Source organism: Rana temporaria, chromosome 1, assembly GCF_905171775.1.
Source record: "Rana temporaria chromosome 1, aRanTem1.1, whole genome shotgun sequence".
In the NCBI taxonomy this organism is placed as follows: domain Eukaryota; kingdom Metazoa; phylum Chordata; class Amphibia; order Anura; family Ranidae; genus Rana; species Rana temporaria.
Genome location: NC_053489.1, coordinates 552,193,237 through 552,215,657, shown reverse-complemented (window position 1 = coordinate 552,215,657; position 22,421 = coordinate 552,193,237).

The window sequence follows — 22,421 nt, the reverse complement described above, 5'->3', positions numbered from 1 at the left end:
CCATTCCAGCAATTGATGAAATTCCCCAGACATACAGTACCTGGCTGATACAAGGCCCAAGTGGAGATCCTTCTAGATACACATCTTTTCCAGGAGGACTTGGATGTAGCGAGCACTGAAGGTGAAGGCGACTCAAATATTTTCCATCTCCCAAACCATGTCCCTGAACAAAAACCTTATGGATTTGTTGAGTCAGTGATTGTCATTCTCATTCTTATTACTGGAGCCTCCTTCACAGAAGCAGGCAGAAGCAACCAACACATTGAGCTTAAAGGGTAAGTTCACCTTTACAGAAAAATCTGATCCCTCCTCACCCCCCCAGTCCTGCTGTTCTGGAGCACAGTGATCACCCGCTAGGAGACATTGGGTCGCCACCTCACGGTCCGGGGCTTAGAAATCCCCCCAGCCTAATCTCCAAAACGTGCCTCTGGATCGGTACAGCGGCGATGCCATCTGTCAGTTTGGGGGATCACCGAACTCCAGGTTTCCGGGTGCAATGGGAAGGGGGTCCAGTATAAGTTCACCTTACAGATTTTCTGTAAAGGTGAACTTACACTTTAACAAAGAACTGTATAGCCTTAAATGGTAAATTCTAATTAAAGTGGAGGTTCACCCAAAAAATAAATTTTTAACATTACATTCAACCGAGTTGTCCTAATGACAATCGGCTGTTTTTTTTTTTTTTTTTCGTACATACCGTATTTCACCGCCGCTTCCGGGTATGTCTTCTGCGGGACTGGGCGTTCCTATCTGATTGACAGGCTTCCGACCGCCGCATACTACGCGTCACGAGTTGCCGAAAGAATCCGAACGTCGGTGCGCAGGCGCCGTATAGAGCCGCACCGACATTCGGCTTCTTTCGGCAACTCGTGACGCGTAGTATGCGACGGTCGGAAGCCTGTCAATAAGATAGGAATGCCCAGTCCCGGAGAAGACAAACTTGGAAGCGGCGGTGAAATACGGTATGTACGAAAAAAATAAATAAAAAAACAGCCGATTGTCATTAGGACAACTCGTCTGAATGTAATGTTAAAAATTTATTTTTGGGTGAACCCCCGCTTTAAGAACACAACAGCATACAACAGGATCCCTGAAACAGCTAAGAATAGAAAAGGTTTATTAACCACTTGACCTCCGGAAGATTTACCCCCTTTGACCAGGCCATTTTTGGCGATATGACACTGCGTTACTTTAACTGACAATTGCATGGTCGTGCAGCAGTGTACCAAAACAAAATGTATGTCCTTTTTTCCCACAAATAGACCTTTCTTTTGGTGGTATTTCGACACTGGGTTTTTTATATTTTGCGCTTTAAACAAAAAAAGACCGACAATTTTGAAAAAAATATATATATAGTTTTTACTTTGCCGTATAAAACATATCCAAAAAAATTGTAAAAATCAAATGTCTTAATTAATTTATGCCAAGATGTATTCTGCTACATGTTTTTGATAAAAAATCCCATTAAACGTATATTGATTGGTTTGCGCAAAAGTTATAGCATCTAAAAACTATGGGATATATACTGTAATTGTATTTATTTATTTAAAAAAAATTCATACTAGCAATGGTGGTGATCAGCGACTTATAGTTGGGGGACTGCGTTATTGTGATGGACATTCGGACACTAACCGACAAAGGGTTAAATATGTGCCTAGCCAGTGTTTTTGTGTACTGCATGTTGTGATTTTACTAGGGGAAGTGAGATCTTATTCCCTGCTTTGCGGAGAAAAAAAATCTATTACTTCCCCACTGACAGGACAAGGCTCTGCCTTGTTTACACAGGCAGGGCCCTTACCTGTGTGAATTCATGAGGATCGCTGGGTGCCGGTGGTAATCCATTGGCCAGCACCCGGTGATCGACATGTGCTGTGTCTAATCACAGCACGGCCGGACCACCAGCGGCGTGTGCGCTCCCCCTACTCAGAAGTGCCAGATCTCGTACTAGGTATGTGATCTGGCACAGCCGAGCCACCCTGCCACCGTATATGTAAGTTATACGTTCGGCCAGCGGTTAAATCTAAAGGTTGGTGTTCAGAATGATGCAGCCCAAAAAATGGTACTCATAAGAAATAATCTAGTGATCCATGGAAGCTGAACTGAAATCTTTTTCCCACATTTAGACATGTGTTCTAGTACTGTTTTCACTGATTTTATTTACTTGCAGTAAAATGTTCCCTATTTTAAAATATTTTTGGTTATTGATTAATGAAACTGGAAATAAACCAAAACTGCTGCAGATATAAAGAGCAGGCACTTGTAGCAGCCATACTGTTATAGCCAAAGGTGGGACTGAATTGACAGACACATTTTTTGACAACTCAAGGTGGTTTTCAGGTAGTGGATACCACAACAAGGTACTATTTCTACTGTATAACAGAATGCAAACTGGTTTATACAGTGCTGTTATCTTGTTGATTTGGAGCCCTGGGTTCGATTCCCATATTAGAATTTTCTGGACATTATACTTTCCAGTTGCCACACATTTTTTTTATAGACCCTTCTAACCACTTTTATGTCTTCATCAGTTACAGACATACAGCCAGATTCACGTAGAGCGGCGTATGTTTAAGCGGGCGTAGCGCAGCTCATATGCGCTACGCTGATGTAACATAGAGAGGCAAGTACAGTATTCACAAAGCACTTGCTCCCTAAGTTCCGCCGGCGTAGCGTAAATGGGCCGGCGTAAGCCCGCCTAATTCAAATTATGAAGGTAGTGGGTGTGTTGTATTAAAATTAGCCGTGACCCCATGTAAATGAATTCCCGTACGAACGGCGCATGCGCACGCATTCTCAGAATCACGTCGAATTTACGCCCTAAGATACGACTGCTCAATGGCAACGACGTGAACATAACCTACGCCCAGCCCCATTCACGTACGACTTACGTAAACGACGTAAAATCTGACGTCCATACCCTACACGACTTAGACCAGCTATTTGGTGGTTTATCTTTACGCCGGAAGTACGCCTTACGTAAACGGCGTAGCTTACTGCGACGGGCGCAAGTACGTTCATGAATCGGCGTATCTAGGTCATTTACATATTCAACGCGTAAATCAACGGAAACGCCCCTTGCGGCCAGCGTAAATATGCACCCAAGATACGACGGCATAGGAGACTTACGTCGGTCGTATCTTGCCACAATTCAGGTGTATCTGATTTAGAGAATCAGCGCATAGATACGACGGCGCACATTTGGACTTACGACGGCGTATCAGTAGATACGTTGGCGTAAGTCTTTGTGAATCCGGCCCATACTGTTGCGTATTGGGGTTAATTTACTAGAATATTATCTCTTTTCAGTTAGATAAAGTTGATTAAAAATTGACTTTGCAAAAAATACTAAATCATGTACAAATTATAAAAAAGAAGGATTCTTATTTGCACATGGATTGGATAATTGAAGTTAGCATAGATTCAACTTATTCACTATGTGAACTTTCTCTTTGCTTAGGGATTTTTTTTCTTAGTTTAGTAAATGAGTAATTCTTCCAATCATGTGCCAATAAAAATCCTATTCACATTTGGATGACAGTGGGCAAACAATTCTCTGTCCTAAGGAGCTTAAATCAGAGTGTCTTATGTCTCTCGAGGACTCTATTGGCACAATCTATTGGCATGATTTTTAGTTCCTTGGACTGTGTTACCCTGCTACCCATATTGTAAAGTGGACAGAAACAGACCTATATGATTTCCTTGCTGGTATATCCAAAGCCTCATACACACGATCGGATATCCATCAGACAAATCCATGGATTTTTGTCCGAAGGGCGTTGGACGTGAACTTGTTCTGCATACAGAAGGCAGAACTTTTTCAGCCAACATTGACGAAACAATGTGTTTTTTTTTTGCTCTTTAGCTCCACACTTTGCTCCAGCTCCACACTTTGGGAAACTTCTGCTAATGTTGTCTTATGGTTAGCATTGGTTTGGAGCATGTGTGTTTGTACTTTAGTTCGACGGATTTGTGTACAGACGATCGCATAATCTGACGGAACACATTTGTTGTCGGACAATTTGAGAGCACAAACACCCAACATTTGTTATCGAAAATTCCGATAACAATTGTCCGATGGAGCATACAAACGGTCGGATTATCCGACAAAACACGTCCAACAATTGTTGGAATATCCGATCGTGTGTACTGGCCTTAACCTGCCTGGCGGTATCCCCGAGCGTGACTCGGGTTGTTTTTTTCATGCTGGGATCGGTATCCCCGAGTCACGCTCTGGGTAGATGTGCAGAGCGTGCAGCGGCGCGGCTTACCTTCGCAGCATCCACAGACAAGTTACTCACCTTGTCCCTGGATCCTGCGATGCATCCCCGCTGTGTGAGCGAGCGGGACCTCGCTCGATTCACAGTGTCCCTGTGTGCTGCCGATCTCCGTTCCCTGCGACGTTACGACGCACGGGGCGGAGAACGGCGCCAAATTCAAAAAAGTAAACAAACACTATACATACAGTATACTGTAATCTTATAGATTACAGTACTGTATGTAAAAAATACACACACCCCTTGTCCCTAGTGGTCTGCCCAGTGCCCTACATGTTCTTTTATATAATAAAAACTGTTCTTTCTGCCTGAACACTGTAGATTGTCCAAAAGTGTCCCTTTATGTCAAAAATGGTTTTAGAGCAGCTAAAAAACAGCGATAATAAATTATAATCACTTGCAGAATTGTGCGATAGTGATTTGTGGGGAAATTCGTCATAAAAAAATAAAAGTAATGACAGCGACAATTCTGCAACTGAGCAAATTTCAGTGATTTTGAGTTGATTACATTATTGAATAATTTTTATTATAATTATATTATTATTTGTTATAATTATTTATAATTATTTATTATATTATAATTTATAATTTTGTTTTTAAAAAAAAATCATACCCGGGATGCCTACAAGACTCTTGTTTGGTCAGATTTAAGTGAGTTATTCCTAAAAATTACAGGCCTACAGTATAAAACACCAAATTTCCTTGCAAAATAATTGTACCGCTTTTGGTACGTAATTCCAGACAGAATCATACCGCCAGGGAGGTTAAGTCATATAAGAAACCAGGGGCTGATTTAGCTCATTAGGCCCCTATAATTGAATTATTTAATGTAAAGATGAACATGGCTGTCTGTCAATCTTCTACAATAAAAGCCTTTTGTTTGATAAAAATAAAAATAAAAAATAAATAATTGAAATATTTATTTTAGATGGATTGATTTTTTAGAGCAAACCTACCCAGACAGTTAAAATATGTGATGTTAGCCCCAGAAGGCCAGATAATGCTATGAATGTTTTTTTGTACACATTAAAGTATGTTAAATAGATATATATTAGTAAAATAAATACATAGTACCACAATATTTGCTTACATATCCCTTACAAGATTGCAATATTTCCTTTATGGTCTTTGGAAAGTCATATTTTGGGGAATGTAAGAACTGTAACCAACTGACCTTTGGGATCAAAGACAAATAGATCATTTGTGGCCACGCTTTAAAAGCTGAAAATGAATACTCTGTGATGCAGTTTTACTTTGAAAGTTTGTGTATGTTTGTGATTTGGGTGCCAGGGAGCCCTATTATGCTTCTAGTTTGTTCCAGTCATGTTTATTCAATAATTATATTGCTCAAAATTGTGATTAATTAGTTTGCTTAGAGGAAGATTATACTTATGTAGTGCTACCACTGAGAGACCCTTTGGTTAAATGGGTCCATCTGCTACTTTGAATGATGACCCACCCTGACAAACTCAATCTCATCAACACACTTGGTACCTAAATAGGTTGTAATAAACAGTAAAACCCTGCAAATATAATAAATGAATAACAGTAAGCAATAGCAATAAATGTCAATAACATGTAGGAAACAGTACACTAATATACTTATATGTATGTATGTTATATATAGCCAAGAATTCTAGTTTTACTGTGTAACCTGCACACGTGGTTGTGTGTCTAAGTTGCAGAGTCAAGGAGCACCTGGTCTTTGTCAGGGCACCCCATAAGGGACAATGGTGTGCAACAACCCCTAGACTGGTCATTGGCGTAACAAGTGGAAGTTGTGCACCTGACTGTGAAAAATACTGTGGGCCAGATCCACGTAGCGCGGCACTTTTTTAAGTCCGGCGTAGCGTATCTCAGATACACTACGCCGCCGTAACTTACAGCGTATTTCCCATATCCACAAAGAATTTGCGCCGTAAGTTACGGCGGCGTAGTGTAAGTGTGTCGGCGTAAGGGAGCGCAATTCAAATCACTAAGTTGTGGGCGTGTTTTATGTTAATACGTCTTGACCTCACGTAAATGACGTTTTTTTTTAACGGCGCATTGCGCCGTCCGTGGGGGTATCCCAGTGCGCATGCTCCAAATTAACCCGCAACAAGCCAATGCTTTCGGCGTGAACGTAATTCTACGCAAAGCCCTATTCGCGAACGTTTTACGCAAATTACGTAAACAACGGAAAATTTGACGCTGGCCCGACGTCCATACTTAACAATGCGGACGCCACATAGACCCAGGGGTAACGTTACGCAGAAAAAAGCCTTATGGAAACAACGTAAAAAAATGCGCCGGGCGGACTTACGTTTGTGCATTGGCGTATCTAGCTCATTTGCATACTCAACTAAGACGTACACCAGTCGGATCTAGCCCAGCTTCAGGCATATCTTGTTTTGTGGATACAAAACAAAGATACGCCGGAGCAACCTAGAAGTTACGCGGCGTATCAATAGATACGCCAGCGTAACTGCTTCGTGGATCTGGCCCTGTGTGTCTGGCTACGGGGCGAAAAAAAGGAAAGATCTGAGAAAAAAACAGTGGTGCCTATGAGGATAGCACCACATTAAAAAGAATCTGCAAATACAAAATACTGTTTAAAAAGAAAGAAAGAAGCCTACTAACTCAGTATGTAGAACCTCTGCCTCTCACTTCAGGCCTGAAGAGATCCACGTCCTGTCAGGCAGAGGAGACCGATGGTGTGTCCCTTGCAGATAGGGACACCGATCCGTCACCTCCCCCAATTAGTCCCCTCCCCCAACAGTTAGAATCACTCCCTAGGGAACACATTTAACCCCTTGATCACCCTCTAGTGTTAACCCCTACCCTGCCAGTCACATTTATACATTAATCAGTCCATAATTATAGCACTGTTCGCTGTATAAGTGTGAATGGTCCCAAAATAGTGTCAAAAGTGTCCGAACTGTCCGCCGCAATATCGCAGTCCTGACAAAAATTGCAGATAACTGCCATTACTAGTAAAAAATAATAAAAACAATGTCATAAATATATTCCCTATTTTGTAGGCGCTATAACTTTTGCGCAAACCAATCACTATGCTTATTGCGATTTTTTTTTTACCAAAAATATGTAGAAGAATACATATCGGCTTAAATTTGGGATATTTATTATAGCAAAAAGTAAAAAATATTGTGTTTTTTTGTTTATAGTGCAAAAAATAAAAACCGCAGAGATGATCAAATACCACCAAAAGAAAGCTCTATTTGTGGGAAAAAAGGATGTCAATTTTGTTTGGGAGCCACGATGCATGACCGCGCAATTGTCATTTAAAGCGTGACAGTGCTGAAAGCTGAAAATTAGCCTGGGCAAGAAGGGGCTGAAAATGCCCGGTATTGAAGTGGTTAATAAAAAAAGGAGTTTGTGAATTGAATGGCAACTACGCCAAAGCCATGTGAAAGGGTGGCCAGGCTATGTCCTTAGTTGCCCCCCTGCAACTGTCTATAATGCTGGGGAACCAGCCATGTTCAGGAAATGGACTAAAACGTTTTTTATTTTCTCAAAATACTCAGAGTGGGTCAATAATGGAATTGTGGATTCCCCAGATTTTTACCCTTGTATCTGGAGGGCCAAAATGTCCTATTGAAACCTCCTTACTGCCAGCACCTTAACAGTTCTCCTCCTAACCACTAGCACCCCAAAAAGGCATGGCTGATATGCACACTAGGGAAAGAGGAGGAGCAGAAGGTTGCACAAAGAGTCAAAAGAAAGGGCTGATTTTGCAGCCTTGAAGAAGAGGAAAAGGCACATTAGCAGTCCAATAAACAATCATTGATATGCACCCTTCAGGAGGAGGGGGAAAGGGTACATCAGCAGTTGATATGCAACCTTGAGGAGGAGGAGGTAAATTATCAGGACTTGCAATCATTTGGCTGCTCTGCACCTGGAGGATTAAAAAGAGAAATGATTTGTTGGCCACTTTATTACCTCCTGCACCATTCACCCCTACAAGATGAAAAAGAGCACAGCTCCCCAGAGACTTCTGATATGTGATCCCCAAAAAAGGAGATAGGGGAAGAGTAGGCAGTTTGATGGGCCACTGATATGCTGCACTGATGGGCACTGATATGCTGCACTGATGGGCACGATATGCTGCACTGATGGACACCGATTTGCAATGATTGGTGATCCCTGATTATCAGTGCAGCCCTATCACAAAGAGCACCCAATGTGCACCCTGGGGGCGTGCAGGGGGGGACGTCAATACATGCCCTCCCATAACTAGAAAACCACGCTGTAGCCATCTTTCAGCTTTAGCATGGTCGGCAAGTGGTTAAAGATTAAGTGAAATTTGCTTGGGTGTAGTACATCACTGCCTCTTTTTAAATATTATTCCAAAAAGTTAAAAAAAATGGTCACATAAACAAGCATGAGTTGGTGTATTCGTAACAGTGTTTCTCAGATTAAACGGTATACATCTAAATTCATCAAGCTATTTTTGGTGTTGCTTTACATATCTGATGTACCACTTTACATGAGTGTAATTATGGCTTTTTTTACATAGGTGCAAATAATTACTAAAAAATATTTTATATTTTCATTTACAAATACTTTTTAACATGAATTATATTGCCCAGTGTTACAAATTGTACTTTAACAAATTATTTAAAGCAGATTTAAAATGCCTGCGCATTTGCATTTTTTTTTTATTTTAGTAAAGTTCCCATTTAAGCATTTCAGAAGTAGAAATATATATACCACTGGCTGGGCAACTGGTTTTATAGCTTAGGCCGCGTACACACGGTCGGTCCAAACCGATGAAAACGGCCTTAAGTCCAGTTTCATCGGTCAAATCCGACCGTGTGTACGGCCCATCGGTCCGTTGTTCCTCGGTCCAAAATTTTAAAACATGCTTTAAAATCAAACCGATGGACCGCTGCCCGATCGGTCCAAACCGATGGTTAGTACAGAAAGCATCGGTTCCAAACCTGCGCATGCCCAGAATCAAGTCGACGCATGCTTGGAAGCATTGAACTTAGTTTTATTCAGCACGTCGTGTGTTTGACGTCACCGCGTTCTGACCCGATCGGTTTTTGGAACAATGGTGTGTATGCACATCAGACCATCAGGCCTCTTCAGCGGTGAACCGATGGAAATGGCCTGTCGGACCATTCTCATCAGTTTGGAACGACCGTGTGTACGCGGCCTTAGGGATGCGTTTTATTCCCAGACGGTCCTAATTATCAGTGGTCTTATACTGTATGCATTTTCCACCATATAGTTCCACTACGTATGTAGACTCTTGTGAAAGGTATATAACCAGAGCTTTTTTTCTCAGAAAATAGGTGCGGGAACTCAACCACGACCCGTTCAGTTTTTACAAACCGTAGATGGGTCTTAACAGGCCATTAAATACCAGGATTGCATAACATACAGAGTGCAGAGTTCAAGGGGGTTACACACAGAGTGCAGAGCTGTAAACACAAAAACCGGACTTCTGTGTTTACAAGTGATTGTGGTGAGCAGGCACCAAAGGGTCTGAGCCAGAGGTGGTGGAACTGAGTTCCCCCAAGTTCCCCCTGAAAAAAAGCCCTGTATATAACCTTGCAATGTGTTAACCTTTACTGATGTTTTTGTGCATGTGTGTAAATACTTGAGCCTCATTTGTAGTTATCACCACTTTTTAAGAAAAAATATATATATTTATAGACTTTTAGTTAAAGCATCAAAGAACTGAAAACTGTTGCTAAGATCAGAAGCTTAGGAACAGCTAGGAAACTAATCAAATATATGTTGGAACATGAAAAGTTTATATCAACTTTGGGGCACACTGTAAGGTTACCGCACCAAAATATCCTGTTTGAATCAAATACAATTTACAGGATGCATTTGCTTCATTATAACTATTGGGAAACTAGCAACTATTTTAAGTATTTTAACCTCTGTATGTAATTTTTGTGTAATTTTTGACTGTATGCCCGATATGATTTTTAAAATAAATGACCATGAAAGTGAATCATTAATAATAACTGCATACATTGGTGTAAACCTAGTCTGGTCTCATACATAGTGAGCTGTATGACGCAAGCCACATGTTAGTGCATTTTATCACATAGAGCCACGTTGGGTGAAAACATATTGTAAGAATTATCATGTGCTCTAGACTTTGACTTAAATTATGGAGAAAAAAATTATAGCTAGTTTCTAATGGTAACAAGATGTCTGTGCTATAGACGCTGTATAGTTATAGTATATTAAGTCTGGGTCCTTCGTTTACATCACTGTATCCTCGGAAGCCTTTTTTACTCTTTGTTTCATGTCCTACATTACATGCACTGAAAAATATAACACTCTTTTTCCAGCATGATGTATGACTCCTAAATTAATTTAGGGAAATACATATAGAGGCCCCGTACAGACGAGGGGACATGTCTGATGAAAACGGTCCGCGGACCGTTTTCATCGGACATGTCCGCTCAGAGATTTCGGTCTAATGGCTGTACACACCATCAAACGGAAATCCCCGCGGACAGAGAACGCAGTGACGTAGACGACACCGACGTTCTCTATCGCGTGAGTTCAATGCTTCCACGCATGCGTCTAATCAATTCGACGCATGCGCGGGATTTCGGTCCGCTGGTTAGACGTACTAACCAGCGGACATGTCCGACGGACAGCTCTCCAGCAGACAAGTTTCTTAGCATGCTAAGAAACTTTAGTCCACTGGAAATCTGTCCGCTAGCCTGTACACACGATCGGATCTGTCCTCCAGTTTCAGCGGACATGTCCGGCCGTGTGTACGAGGCCTAAAGGAGCTGTTTTATGTGATGAATGATTTACAATTCTATACATTTAATTCTAAGATTTACAGAGCCAAAGGGATGAAACAGTTTTCTCTGTTACAGTTTTCTACTCCATTGAAAAAAATCATCAATTTACTAATTAATATATTTTTTTTTATATATCTGCCTGGAGTTCAACTTTATTTTTTAACATTTTTAAATACTTACTAAAAGCTGAGAAGCCTATCTTGATGTTTACATTGCTTTTAACTTAAACTAAATTTTTTCACTCGACTTTTTTTTTTGTTCTGAATAGAGTAGGGATTAGAACCCCTGTTACATTTTTTACCCAGTGGTGGCTGGTGCTCCATTTTTGTGTGTGTGTGGGGGGGGGGGCACAAACAACCCCCCCCACCAGTTTTGCACTTACCCATCCATGTAATGGCTTCCCCAGCTTCTCCTTCCACCCAGACCGGTCTTAAGTCCTGCTTCCTGTCCTGATTGGCCCGGGAGGAGAAGCTGGAAGACGATAGTGAATCACTTATTTCACAAGTCGATGGGCTCGGGGTGCAGTGCTCCGCACCCAAGCCCAACCTTTTTGAAGCCAGTTAGAGCCTCAGGCTTAAAAGGAAAAAAACTCATAGAAATCTATGTATCCAGCGCCCCCCATGAAGATTAGGGGGCATCGCATGGAGATTAGGTTTCCGGCGCCCCTTATGGACTGTCCGCTGCTGTTTGTACAGCTTTCTCTGTTCCACTCCGTAGTTTCACGCTGTTTTATCTTAGTGGGTCGAACGAAAAAAAAAAACTGTCAGCTCCAGTTGGAGCTGCTAAACGAACCACATTAGTACAGCAGCAATCTCCCCTGCTGAGCTGAGGATGGCCCCACCACCAGAACACTTTGATCTGCGCTCTCTGCCATTGGCTGAGAGCCCACATCAGGAGTCGGTCGGCTTCTGGTTTTCCAGCATGCTCATCCAATAGAAGCTGGACGGCTTTATCGGACAGGGTGGCATACACAGGGGCCGAATGTCAGATGATTTTTTTTAACCGGCCGATGTCTCCCTACATGCGGCCCGTGTGTAAGGGGCTTAAGACAGAAAGTGATGGTGTTGTCACTAAATTAAAAGGTTAGGGCAAATCTTTTTGTTTTGGGGGCAGCCATCTAAACAGGTAATCCCCTTACTTTAAGGCCGGGTTCACAATTGTGCGGTGTGAATTGAAGTTCCCTGTTCACAACTTATTGACAAAGCTTCTAAACACGCCTAGAATTTATCATTTACATGGGTTTACACGCATTTAGGCATGTCGTGTGTTTATATGCTAAAAAAACTCCACTCCTGAACGCGCTAGAGATGTTTTTTTTTGAGCCTATAAATGTTCCTCTTCTAATATGCCCAGAAATGCCTATGTGTGCATGGACACACAGGCTAACATAAAGATGCTTTTACAGGCTGAAAAAAAAAGCACCAAACATATGTAAAACTAGCATTTTTTTAACAGTGTGCATGAGGCATAATGAATATTAGAAGTTTTGCATGTAGCTCTCAATTAACATCTATTATCGAACCTGTAATTTAAATGTAGCGGCCTGGTACTTTCATAGCTGTCGCTGCCTTAAATTTAGAGGGTAGTCAGAGATTTAACTACCTCTGACTGTATTGTTTTACCAAATTTGGGCCTCTGTTCCAGCCATGGCTGTACTGTGAGTGACCACTATTGTTGTCTGGGGTGTTGGTACCACCCCAGGCCAAGGGTGGCAGCAGTCAAGTCAGGATGTATTGGGTGTTTTTCCTCAGCAGCCAATCAGTGGGGGTTGATCGCCTTGCTGTGCATGCTGGGGGAGAGTACTTAAGGGGCAGATGTCATTAGTTCGGGGTCGTCGCTGTCATTGCCGATCCTGGCTGTCGTCCCACCACCCCCATGTGTGCCCCTCATGGCTGGGGGTGCGTGTTGAAGTGTTCCTGGCCCCCCGGGACCACGTTGGTCTGGGGTTGTGATCTACTGTGTAGGCCTGGTATTCAGACTGGGTCTACGTTCGCCGAGTGGTCCTGTGCTGTCCGTCCTGAGGGAGGAAGCCACTCGATGAAGAACCTGTCTTGGAGAGCACCGAGCACGAGGCTGGTATCTCAGGAGAGGCCTTGAACTTCATTGAAGGACGCACCATTACTGAAAGGCTGAGCGATGGTCGCCTGTCAGTTCTGAATTCACAAAAAGTTTATTTAAGAGAGATTCAGGTGCTTAATCCTGTGTTGAGAAGGATTCTGGACCGAATACATCTCCACCCTTTGGAAAGGTCTGTGATAGAGACTTTGCTAAAGTTTCCGTGTGACACCCCGGCTGCTAGGCAAGTGAAAGAGGCCTATCCAGGTGCACAGTACCCACTCTGGCTAGAGTGGCGACAAAAGCTACATTGCTGGAAGCAGGAGTGTTTCCAAACAAAGTTTTACACCTGAACCTACTACCTATTACCCTTCCACCTCTTCAACTACTACTTTTATTCTTTTACCCCATTGGGTAATAAAGCACAGAAAAAGACTCCTAAAAATCATCAATTTACTAATTAATATATTTTTTTTATATATCTGCCTGGAGTTCACTTTTATTTTTTAACATTTTTAAATACTTACTAAAAGCTGAGAAGCCTATCTTGATGTTTACATTGCTTTTAACTTAAACTAAATTTTTTCACTCGACTTTTTTTTTTGTTCTGAATAGAGTAGGGATTAGAACCCCTGTTACATTTTTTACCCAGTGGTGGCTGGTGCTCCATTTTTGTGTGTGTGTGGGGGGGGGGGGGGCACAAACAACCCCCCCCACTAGTTTTGCACTTACCCATCCATGTAATGGCTTCCCCAGCTTCTCCTTCCACCCAGACCGGTCTTAAGTCCTGCTTCCTGTCCTGATTGGCCCGGGAGGAGAAGCTGGAAGACGATAGTGAATCACTTATTTCACAAGTCGATGGGCTCGGGGTGCAGTGCTCCGCACCCAAGCCCAACCTTTTTGAAGCCAGTTAGAGCCTCAGGCTTAAAAGGAAAAAAACTCATAGAAATCTATGTATCCAGCGCCCCCCATGAAGATTAGGGGGCATCGCATGGAGATTAGGTTTCCGGCGCCCCTTATGGACTGTCCGCTGCTGTTTGTACAGCTTTCTCTGTTCCACTCCGTAGTTTCACGCTGTTTTATCTTAGTGGGTCGAACGAAAAAAAAAAACTGTCAGCTCCAGTTGGAGCTGCTAAACGAACCACATTAGTACAGCAGCAATCTCCCCTGCTGAGCTGAGGATGGCCCCACCACCAGAACACTTTGATCTGCGCTCTCTGCCATTGGCTGAGAGCCCACATCAGGAGTCGGTCGGCTTCTGGTTTTCCAGCATGCTCATCCAATAGAAGCTGGACGGCTTTATCGGACAGGGTGGCATACACAGGGGCCGAATGTCAGATGATTTTTTTTAACCGGCCGATGTCTCCCTACATGCGGCCCGTGTGTAAGGGGCTTAAGACAGAAAGTGATGGTGTTGTCACTAAATTAAAAAGTTAGGGCAAATCTTTTTGTTTTGGGGGCAGCCATCTAAACAGGTAATCCCCTTACTTTAAGGCCGGGTTCACAATTGTGCGGTGTGAATTGAAGTTCCCTGTTCACAACTTATTGACAAAGCTCCTAAACACGCCTAGAATTTATCATTTACATGGGTTTACACGCATTTAGGCATGTCGTGTGTTTATATGCTAAAAAAACTCCACTCCTGAACGCGCTAGAGATGTTTTTTTTTGAGCCTATAAATGTTCCTCTTCTAATATGCCCAGAAATGCCTATGTGTGCATGGACACACAGGCTAACATAAAGATGCTTTTACAGGCTGAAAAAAAAAGCACCAAACATATGTAAAAGCAGCATTTTTTTAACAGTGTGCATGAGGCATAATGAATATTAGAAGTTTTGCATGTAGCTCTCAATTAACATCTATTATCGAACCTGTAATTTAAATGTAGTGGCCTGGTACTTTCATAGCTGTCGCTGCCTTAAATTTAGAGGGTAGTCAGAGATTTAACTACCTCTGACTGTATTGTTTTACCAAATTCGGGCCTCTGTTCCAGCCATGGCTGTACTGTGAGTGACCACTATTGTTGTCTGGGGTGTTGGTACCACCCCAGGCCAAGGGTGGCAGCAGTCAAGTCAGGATGTATTGGGTGTTTTTCCTCAGCAGCCAATCAGTGGGGGTTGATCGCCTTGCTGTGCATGCTGGGGGAGAGTACTTAAGGGGCAGATGTCATTAGTTCGGGGTCGTCGCTGTCATTGCCGATCCTGGCTGTCGTCCCACCACCCCATGTGTGCCCCTCATGGCTGGGGGTGCGTGTTGAAGTGTTCCTGGCCCCCCGGGACCACGTTGGTCTGGGGTTGTGATCTACTGTGTAGGCCTGGTATTCAGACTGGGTCTACGTTCGCCGAGTGGTCCTGTGCTGTCCGTCCTGAGGGAGGAAGCCACTCGATGAAGAACCTGTCTTGGAGAGCACCGAGCACGAGGCTGGTATCTCAGGAGAGGCCTTGAACTTCATTGAAGGACGCACCATTACTGAAAGGCTGAGCGATGGTCGCCTGTCAGTTCTGAATTCACAAAAAGTTTATTTAAGAGAGATTCAGGTGCTTAATCCTGTGTTGAGAAGGATTCTGGACCGAATACATCTCCACCCTTTGGAAAGGTCTGTGATAGAGACTTTGCTAAAGTTTCCGTGTGACACCCCGGCTGCTAGGCAAGTGAAAGAGGCCTATCCAGGTGCACAGTACCCACTCTGGCTAGAGTGGCGACAAAAGCTACATTGCTGGAAGCAGGAGTGTTTCCAAACAAAGTTTTACACCTGAACCTACTACCTATTACCCTTTCCACCTCTTCAACTACTACTTTTATTCTTTTACCCCGTTGGGTAATAAAGCACAGAAAAAGACTCCTAAAGTGTGGACATTGAAGTTTTTCTCAACTCTCATCAGATACCCTAGACGGCGAAGGAATAGAAGTAACATGCCACCCAAAACAAACCAGCAGCTCCTTCGGGGGTAGTGCTACATAAAAAAAAATGTTTTTTTTTTAAACAGATTTTTAATCTACAGCTTGTATTATGTTATGCTTCCACACATTGGTGTAAGCAACTGTGAACTTTTGCCTCAGAGCCTGCACATGGAAACGTGTCCCACACACTGATATGCTGTGAAGAGATAAAAGACCTCAGGGATTATTGTAACATGCTTACTTAAGCAATTTAAAATGTTAAACACAAGTTTCCTTCAGGGGAAAGTGTTTTTTTTTTCATTTGTTTTCAGGGAAATTACTTTTAATTAAGACCTTGTAATAGTTTCCTCTTATCGAGCATATTACAGAGCATTTTGCACATATGTATGCAGGACACAAAAAAAATGTTTTTCACCTCACTCACTTTTTAATATTCATTCTGAATAGAACTTTTCTGCTGTCTTATTGTAAGGAATAGCCTATAAGGCTTTTAAAGAAATAGTTTCTTTTTAAACATACTCACCTCAGCTGTGCCACTTGCCCTCCAAATGCAATTTAGAGACCCTGCTACAATACTCAAATCAGTGGGTGATCTCCTGCAAATGCTACAGGCAACTTGAGGCCGGGCAGTGCTGCTGCCTCTAAACTAGTTGGCATGTTGTGTGCTTCTGTATATGCGCAACCTATTGTCCTTAGCACTAAGGTCTTGGAAATAGATGGGTTTTTTATTTGGAAAGTTGAAAAAGAGGCTGTGCATGCACAGTACTGTGTAACATGTTGGCATAAAGAACAAGTGTGGCACTTGATCTGGTATGGTCCAAGGCTCTTGGTCTGGATAACCCACTGATCTGTTTGTAGTGAGGACTATAAAATAAATAGGAAGGAAGAGAGGTGTGTGGTGACAGTGTGGGTTGGGGTACATGGGTTAATTTATGTAGTGTAGCCTGGCCTGTAGCCCCTTTTAGCAGCTTGTTACCCCTCCCTGTGATTGATGGACAGTGCCGGAGTAATAAAGCCTTTAGGTACAGGCGCCGTAGTCATTGACAACAGGGAGGGTAGGATTTGTATTGGCTTTAGCTGTGTGCAGAGCCCAAGGGAAAGTGAATCATTAAAGGGCAACATGAAATTGAGGCTGGACTGATGGCAACTGCTGCAGTGAGCGGGCCACAGAGAAAGGAGCTTACCAAGCAGCTGTAATTTGCCAGGAGGGACATTGATTAACAAGACATCAGCAAGTCACTGCAGGGCTTGTGTGCACAAGGGTTACCAAGTGGTTGTGAGTGAAGCTGTATAGGGTGATAAAATAGCTGAGTTTGGAACAGCGTTTTGCTTTTACAACTATCAAAGCTCTGGTTTCTGCCCTTTCTGTTCTTTTTAAAAGATGTTGGCCTCCTGATCCTTTTAAAAAGACCCAGGCCCGGATTCACGTAGAGCGGCGTATATTTGTGCAGGCGTAGCGCATCTCATAGGCGCTACGCCGACGTAACATTGAGAGGCAAGAACAGTATTCACAAAGCACTCTCGCCCAACGTTGCGCCGGCGTAATGTAAATTGTCCGGCGTAAGCCCGCCTAATTCAAAGTAGGAAGGAAGTGGGCATGATCCATTAAAATTAAGCTTGACCCCATGCAAATGATGGGCCGAACAAACGGTGCATGCGCACGCATGCTCAGAATCACGTCAAATTTACTCCCTAAGATACGACGGCTTAATGCCTACGACGTTAACGCAACCTACGCCCAGCCCCATTCACGTACGACTTACGTAAACAACGTAAAATACGACGGCTGTTCCGTCGTCCATACCTTTGCATGGGATGCGCCTCCTATAGGTGGAATAACTTTACGCCTGACGTACGCCTTACGTAAACGGCGTATACTACTACAACGGGCGCAAGTACGTTCGTGAATCGCCGTATCTCGGTCATTTGCATATTCAACGCGTAAATCAATGGAAGCGCCCCTTGCGGCCATCGTAAATATGCGCCCAGGCTCCGACGGCGTAGGAAACTTACGTCGGTCGGAGGAAGCCACATTTCAGGCGTATCTAGCATTGAGAATCAGGCGCATAGATACGACGGTGCATCTGTGCACTTACGCGGCGTATAGAAAGATACGTCGGAGTAAGTGCTTTAAGAATCCGGGCCCTAATCTGTAAAGCAGATCTGCTACTTGTGGTTCTTTTAGAATTTGGTCAGTCGTTCTTTTTTACAGAATGCTTTTTTGTAGAACTGAGACATTGCTGGAACTCACCTGCTGATTTATAGCATCTACAGTATACAGTAAGTCCCCACTTAGCCTGTCATTTTAAGCTACTATTTAGCTGTGTTCAGACCAACACCTGTTGCTTGATCATTAGGTTAATTTCCTAGCCCCAGTCCATATTATTTCCTATGTTCCTGTTTCTCCATTTACAGACAACAGCTTGTTTTTTGCTACCTTTTTTCACCAGCTTATTTGAACGTTTGTCTGTCCCCAATTCTGATATTGCCTGTTGACTGTGTTTGACCATTCTGGTTCTATTGCCATTTAGCTGCCATCTGCCCAGTTGTGTCTGAGGGCTTCAGTCTGGTACACCCACTAGGGAAGTTCATCACTCCTTGTGGCTGCTCTGGTAATTACATGGTGTATGGGCATAACACCAGCTTATTCCTGGACTGTTGAGGTGGACTTTTAGGTGGCTTGGTGGGCTAGCATCTCAACTCTCAAGATAAAATATTTCACTTTTTGTTTGAGGGAATTCAATGTCTATCACTTTAGAAAATTTTAAGGGTTTAATTAGCCCAATAAACTGCAGGAGAAAGGGTTGGGGCACAGAATACTCAGAAAAAGACGATACAAATATCTCCAGCTCTCTAGTAACAGCCAATACAGTTTGTGGCCCTTCAAGCTGAGATCATCGATGTGTAATTAAAAGCAACCAGTTAGGACAAACACCTTCTAAAATAAGCAATGAGAATTTCTTGCAATGTTCACTGGTACTAGCTTGTACTTAGATTTCCAGGACACTATTCAACGTGGAAGCCTCTTCCTAAGATATTCTACCTTCCTTTTCCATTATTTTTGGATGTGCCCCCCAGCAAGGCAGCATACAATTCCTAGGCCCAGATTTAGCAAAGACCCCCCTAAAAAACAGGCATTGGAAGCAACCTCCTTGCCAAGCAAAGCCAGGGAGAGCAGAGAGAGACGTTTTCCAAGATCACATCAAATATTTATATCCTTTACCAGTATCCATTACTGGCAATAAACTTCTTTGTTATTTGCCAGAGAGAAATACAGATTCATGGCTCAATAATATTGTCTCTTCTTTCTCTATGTGCTAGAAACACTATCTAGGGACACACAGAAGTAAACAATCCTCTGAACATAGAAACTATAACAATTTGAGCTCAAGCTGTGTACAGCCTAGCTGCCCTCACCTTTGTAAAAAAAAGAAAAACATGGACATATTTTTGCAGGTGATAAAATGTTTATGTATTATTCTTTTTTTTACTAGGAGCCTGCAAAGCATTGCACCGGCGATCAGCAGACAGATCTCAGGTGCAATGCAGGGCTCTTGCAGACTGTCTGTGTAACCTCATAGAAGCAGGCAGTTAAAAGCTGAGAGGAAGCATAAATGAACTACCTAGAGTACAGCAACCTGGTAGTTCATTGAGAACTACAAGCTGACAGCTGACAACTCTGTTAATGAATGACGCAGCGGGGAAGGCAGAGTCCCGCATGGCCAAGTTTTTTAAATTGTGACAGCAAGTGCGAGGCGAAGATCTCCCACTTGCTGTCGCAAAGGTGGGTGTAACATATAACATGTTACAAAAGATGAAGTTATCTTTTTAAGGCAGATTCTAGTGACCGGCCCCCAGCCCCCGTTTTACTTACCTGAGCCCTGGAATTTCCCAAGGCAGAGACATGCTCTTCCTCTACCCGGGGTTCTAGGCTCTTGATTGGATAGATTGATAGCAGCGCAGCTCTTGGCTCCCGCTTCTGTCAATCAAATACAATGATGCGGGCACCAGGGGACAGGGCCCAGTTCTACATTCAGCATCTATGGATGTCGAATGCTGGACTCGGGTGCGCACCCGCAAGGTAACCCCCCGGGAGAGCGCTTCGCCTAGGGGGTTATACGATGCGGGGAAGAGTCGCGGGAGCCGCCGAGGGACCCCAGAAGTCAAGGATCGGGGCCACTCTGCAAAACAAACTGCACATTGGAAATAAGTTTGATATGTTTGTTATTTAAAAAAAACAAAACGTAGCTTTACAATGACTTTAAGTCTTTTTATTGTCTTTTTGACTGCCATTAAATCATCTGCATTTGGATGTGTGGCAAGGGCGAGCCCATGCCACTATTTAATAGGCCAGATTTTGTAGGAAGGAGGCACAGGATGAAGGTATGTGCAGCATTAATCTTGAATGCCAGAGTTTGAGCTCAGTGCCCCACCCTCCTGAGGGGGTCAGTGTGTGAAGCAGTGAGAGGTGCACGTCTGCCCTGTACTATCCAAGTCAGGACACACAAAGACCGGAGCCTTAAGCCTCGTACACATGGTCAGACATCCGACAAACTTTCCCTTGGATTTTGGTCCGAAGTGAGTTGTCCGGTCACACCCATAGCATACACACGCTCTGACTTTTCTGCAAACTTTTGTAAAACCTTTCCAACATCACATGGTTTTTCTGCTCTTTACCACCACCCTTTGGTTAACTTCTGCTATTGTTGGTTGATTTTAACATTGGTTCTGAGCATGCGTATTTGCACTTTGTACAAAAGTCCGATGGCTTGCTGTACACACGGTCGGACTAGGCACCATCGGACTTTTGTTGTCGAAAAGTTTGTCCGTTTGCAGACCGAACTTTTTGTCCGATGAAACCCGAAAAAGTTGGTCCGATGGAGCGTACACACGATCGGACAAATTTGAAAACTTGTTGATTTTGAAGTTTGTTGGCCGAAAGTCCGACCGTGTGTATGGGCCTTAAGAGAGAGAGAGAGAGACAGTCTATGAGAGACAGAGTAGCTGGGAAGCTGCAGGAAAGCCAAGCTGACAGAGGTACATCATGTGGTGCTGATAAAGAGCGGGGAGGCTAAATTCTATGTTTGTTGCATTGATGGTGAGAACCCCCTGCATGGGAAAATAGTCATTTGTGAAGTTTTCTTTTAGTTTAATAAAATTTGGCAGAATAAGCCCTGAAAATACACTTCTGGTGTGGAGTAATTTCACCAGTTTGCACTACCAATGAGCTACAAAACCCCGAACTTGACATAGATTTTTATTGATTCATTCTACAATGCTTTTTTTTTCCATTTCAATACTAGATTAACAAATTGTATTTGATGACTTCAATAAGACAAACCTCTTCACTGATCTGCTTTACAAATCACAAAACTGTTTTACATCAGAGAACTATGTGCAGCGAATGCCTTGTAGCTATAATCACCTCTACTCTCTGAGGTCACTGCCTCGGCTAGTGGCTTAATCTTCCAAGGAATCTATTTTAGATTTTTTGCATAAAGACATGTGATGTTTAGACCTAGGACTTTATTTTCTTAAAAGTAGTGCCCAGATTGTATTGCATAAATATGTACATTAGTGTAGCACCCTCGTAGATAGGTGCTAGCATGTAGATAGTTTAATATAGTGTCGTCTTCTCTGCTTAACAGGAGATTGATAGGTAAAACAACAGCTTTTTTAATGTTTAGATTTTTTGGCATTTTTCAATTGCTTTCATTTATTATTTTAGCACTACCCCCAAAAAAAGCTGCTGGTTTGTTTTAGGTCTTCGCTCTGGTTGCCAACCCCTGAAATTGGCTCAAAACCCTCCCTTGGCACACCTGGTATAGTGGGAGTTGAGGACCCCAATAGTTTGTTGGAGGGCACAATATCCCAACACACCACAGTAAATTATGTAAATTAAGTGTTACCTTGAGTTGTGTGGATCCCACAGGATGACAGAAAGACTGTACACAAGTTCCATCTTAACCATTCTAACCATTTACTTGAAAGAATAAAGCAAAAGAAACACAGGTAAAACAATAAAAGACAGCTTGCAGAGCAAGAGTTAGAAACAAAAAAATAACAAACAAATACACTTCAATTTATAATAGCTATGCAGACCTGTGTAAGCACGCAGCAAGGGGATTCCCCCAATAAAGTATCGATACTGAGGTACCTCATTACCAAGTCTCACCAAGTTCACACTGGTAACAATTCTCACAGTGTAATAGAACTGATTACTCGATCAACGAGTATGAGAATGAATATCAACGATATGCAACAACTAAATAGGCAGTCTTTGAGTAATATGACTAACTAACGTGGTTTGGCGGGCCAGGCCAAACCTCAATATAAAATTACGCCGGCGCAATGTTGGGAGCCGAGTGCTTTGTGAATACTGTTCTTGCCTCACTGATTTACGTCAGC